This window comes from Schistocerca cancellata, chromosome 7 (assembly GCF_023864275.1).
Source record: "Schistocerca cancellata isolate TAMUIC-IGC-003103 chromosome 7, iqSchCanc2.1, whole genome shotgun sequence".
NCBI lineage: Eukaryota > Metazoa > Arthropoda > Insecta > Orthoptera > Acrididae > Schistocerca > Schistocerca cancellata.
The window spans coordinates 169,100,272-169,105,276 of NC_064632.1; the positions used below are offsets into that span (position 1 = coordinate 169,100,272).

General features: G+C 41.5%; 1 pseudogene; it reads left to right on the forward strand.

The window, feature by feature from the left end:
- The first annotated feature begins 1,521 nt into the window (after positions 1-1,521).
- On the forward strand, positions 1,522-1,640 carry LOC126093814 (5S ribosomal RNA; annotated as a pseudogene).
- The last annotated feature ends 3,365 nt before the right edge of the window (positions 1,641-5,005 follow it).

Below are 5,005 nucleotides of genomic sequence, written 5' to 3' on the forward strand. Positions count from 1 at the left end.
TACTGCCAGCTAAATAAAAGATTCAAACTACGGAAGGCACTAACTACTGATAGGCATAGTTAGCAAATGAAAGATTTTGATAGAGAACAAACAATGTCATAATATATATGGCAGTTCATGACATCCATTCTTACAAATGTACTGTTTCTGATGGACACACGTCCAGATCATCCGCTCTCAAAAATGCGCCATCTCACTTCCCCACATCCACCACTGCTGGTGGCTCACCTCCAACTGCGCAACGCTACGCGCTGTTAACAGCCAACTGCCCAACACTACAATAGCCGACAACAATGCAAACCAGCCACAGACTGCACACAGCACAGCCAGTGATTTTCCTACAGAGCGATACGTGGCGGTGGCGTTACCAATATAAGAACCTAAACAGCCTACTTACAGAGTCACTAAATCACAGTTCATACAACAGATTCTATACAACTATTGATTATTATGGAAACAGTTATCTTCAGCAGAATGATAATTAAGACCACCGAATATCAGCCGTGCACAACACTGACGTATGTTACGTGAAACAACATTCTTCGCAACTGGTGTGTAATTAATTTTGGCTCCACACATCAGCAAGAAAAGTTTGTTATATGGATCGTGCTATGAGCACTGCTTTTAATGAACCAATCTGATTCGAATTATTATCATTAAAATGAGTTCGGGACCACCGGTGCTCATTTATTTTGACACATTTTTATTACGTTCGGCATTTATGTCTACAGAGTTGCGTAATTTGAATTTGCCACTGAGATGATTGTTAAGATGGCGGCAGACAATTGATAGAGACTTTCTATTGTTAGATGGATTTTAACAGGCTAAGTATTTGAAATGCTTATTAAACTTCACTTTCATATCGTGCACTATTTAGACCAATTGTCATCAAGCAAACCTTCGATTTTTTCGTAAGGAAAGCAGATAAAAACGCGATACAAATCGCTATCATCAATGGCTGCGCTCCTTGCCGTGGAAAGAAATAATTAAGACAGATAATGCTTATTAAGAGAGGAATCAAAGTTACAAATAATTATTCACTCATGTTTATAATAATAATGAACTCTATTCTCAAGTAATAATTAACAAATAATTACAATTTCTTAACAGACCTCAGTTTGATATACGTCTTGCGTCCGCAACCTACAAAACCAACCTAAAAAAGGTAAAAACAAAGGAAGACAAACGCACATCATAAAAGGAATTTACAATTATCATTGTCTTTGTATGATACACATCGATATGTCCAATTACATCATAAAATATTATATAAATAATTAACATTTATTTCACTGTTTTTTCATATGTCGGATGGATAATGTTTATAACTGTTAGAGGCATAATGTCCCCTCGTCGCACTGTAGCTACAATTTATGTCCTGGATGTTACACAGACCCGGTCAGAAGCTGGAAACTGTCCAAGATGAAGATGATGATGACTCTGTCAACAGGTGAAATTTCATGTCGAGATCTCCTCCACTTCTGGGTGCTTCAGTATTATTGTCAGGCAGCGTATTAGTGGGCCAGCAGCCTTGCCGCCGTGGTAACACCGGTTCCCGTCAGATCACCGAAGTTAAGCGCTGTCGGTCTTGGCTAGCACTTGGATGGGTCACTGTCCGGGTCTGCCGAGTGCTGTTGCCAAGTGGGCTGCACTCAGCCACTGTGAGGCCAATTGAAGAGCTACTTGATTGAGAATTAGAGTTACCGATCACGAAAACTGACACAGCTGGGAGAGCGGCGTGCTGAGGCCATGCCCCTCACTATCTGCATCCAGCGACGCCTAAGGGCTGAGGATAACACGGTAGCCTGTCCGTACCATATAACACTCCTGTCTGCTACTACTGTACCATAACCTCAATGCTAGACACAGGTTGTGACATAAAACTATTTTGTAAAAGCAACTATGGCACAAAGCAACAGAACAGTGTTACCCTCTGAGAGGAATTTTGTTATGTTGACCTGTTGTTCCTAACGGAGGTGGCTTATCGGAAATGAAAGTCAGAATTACGTAAATATTTGAATAGTAACAAACAAAATTTTGCCTAGCTCTACTGTTTATAGAATAAGGTAAACGGTCGCCAGCCTAATTAGGCAAGAGAAAGATTACCGTTCTCGTTTAAGAAAGTAGGTATAAGTAACTATAACGGACAAACACAACCTAGACTTAGCCACACGCGAATGCAATGAACTCTGACACACATATGTTTTAAGATTGAAGATAACAACTGGAGCAGCACAAACTATTTGCAAAATTATAACATATACCGAAACACACTATTACTTTCAGGCTTACATAAAGTGAATGGTCTTTATAACATTACTATTAACATGCACTTCTCATACACAAGATACACAAACACTTAGCAAACATGAATATATAATGTTTCACAACTGCAGCTTTCTCAGTTTTACTACAGCGAAACACAATACTGACCAAATTGCAAGAAACTGACTCACCTTTTAGAATTTACTACAGACAATAATGTGATCATTTGCCTTATAAGCCTCAGTCTTAAGAACTTTTAATATTGAAGTTAGCAACAGCACTTTACATAGCAGTTTTAATAGCAAAATTATTTTGAGCAAATAACATTTACTTTAACTCACTCTATTGCCACATTAACTTTAACTTTCTTTTTACTAAGTTCAAGAGGCATTAATTAGCAAAACTCTAGGCTTTAATTTCTTTTAGTAAGGACACTCGGATATCACTTTAGCTCAAACGGAGAGGAACCTGAGAGGTGTTATGATGAGGAGAAAAATCAAGGTACGTACATAAATTCAGATACAAATTACCTTATATTTCAGCACATTAGCACGTCCATTAAGCTGATCCTTCACTGTACATCATTATAATATTACGTTGCAATGATTGCGCAATGTGGTGGCAACTGCATGTTGGTAGGTGGAATTGTAGGCAGAATTGCTGGACTCTGTCATTTCTTGGTGGCGATTATAGATACAAACTCCAGAATAGTTCCAGCTATTTATCCATCCATGCGAGGCCTTGAAAAGAAGCAGGAAAAGCCTCTCTCGGAATCAGCACAATATGCATCTTTTATATGGCAGTGCATGGACTCGTAGCTCGTCCCCGACTGCTGGCTCTTCCCCGACTGATTATCAGTTCCACCTTTTCTACGTAGGCCAACCACCATTTGCGCGCGCTACACAGTTCCGTTCCCGAGGGGAACCACTACACCATTTACATACACAATAACTAAGAACCCTAAGTGAGAATCAGCAGTTTACATAACAGCAACCAAATACATTGAATAAAAGAGAACATTTGCACATATTGACATTTCTAAAAAAAAATTATTCACACAGAATTACAATTATATACAGTAGGTTTTGTTCCCTCCAAATGGGACAAAGAATTTTAAATTACAGATACACTACTTTGCATAGAATCATATCATGACATCAAAGGTTTGACAAAGAAAGGAGTATACAATTCTGTGTTATCTATTCAATCAAACACATCTACAGAAGCTCAATGATGTAACATTAAATGAAACAAAAGTAAAATAAATCCGTACAGCATAAGAGCTATGTTGTTACAACCATTGGACCTTCAAAGCTTTTTCGGACGGTGTTTGTTTGAGCGTATCAGTGGAAGAGAATGAAATTTGTCTACATTCCATCGATAAAAAATAGTAATAATTTTTTGCCTGTTCTTCGGCGAAGCTAGAATCATGACCTATTTGTCTCAGTGACTTCGGAAATTTGATTACCGGGACACAACAGACAACCATCACTGAGAGTTGTAGCGGACGAGTGGAACTCGTCCCGTTTGCATAGCGGTACGCGGTACCTTTGAGCGTGGGCCGGTTCGCCGGCGCCTTGAACTGCCAGCTCGGCAGTACCAGTAATCGCTGTTGGCACTCGCGGAGAATGACGTGTGGACGGGAAAAATCCGCGTGCGGAGGCGGACAGGGGCGTGTGCGTGCGCCTGCGTGCGCGCATGTGCGTGCTCGGCTCCCCTCCCCTGCCGGCTTAATGCGCATTCCACGGGCGTCGCCTCACTAATTCCAGTTAGGCTGGTCACGGCTCTCCGCAGTTCTACCGAGGGGCGTCGGCCGCGCCGCGAATACATTAGCTCGGCCCCTGGCTCTACCCGCGCCCGTCCCGTAGCTGCTGGCGTCTGCGCTACGGCGGGTCGGTCGTTAGTACGCCAATTTCTCGTTTCCACGTCTTTCACTGGTGTCTTTTCACAAAAAAAAGTCTTGTGAGTAAAAATTGTTGTCCTTCCAAGCGGCACAGCTCGCCCTCTTTATCTCTGGCAAGCTACTGTAATCCATCTCCATCGACATCAGAACTCTGGAACCCACCTTACGATATGTGGGAGGGGGGGAAGTACTTTTGGTACCACTAAGTAATCCCCCCTTCCCTGTTCCATTTACGTATGCCGCATGAGAACATGATAGTCGCTAAAGCTCCATATTACCTCTAATTTCTCGAGTTTTCTTGTTTTAGGTTTTAGTCATTTCGCGAGACGTATGTGGGAGAAACTAATATTGAGTCTGAAGGTAGATGCTGTGTTGACGCAGCTCTTGGCCCTAAGCGACCTCGCAGCTGCCATTGTATTTCCACGGAATATTTTATCCATTTGACAAACATATATAATTTTTTATTCTGATGAAGACTGCCCTAGTGCAGTCGAAACCATAGTCTGTTTCACAATAATTTCGTGCAAGCGACGTGGTTATACATACATCGTGTAATTAAGAAACTAATGCGTTTTCCTACTCTTATCGGAACATACTTTTTCGCAATTTCGATAGTTAACCTCTCCCTGATGCCCAACGATCTCGTGACGAAACGTGCCGCTCTTCGTTGGGCCTTGTCGGCCTTTTCCATTAATTCAGCCTTGTAAGAGTCCCAGGCTGGTGAAAAATGGTTCAAATGGCTCTGAGCACTATGTGACTTAACTTCTGAGGTCATCAGTCCCCTAGAACTTAGAACTACTTAAACCAAACTAAGTACATCACACACATCCATGCCCG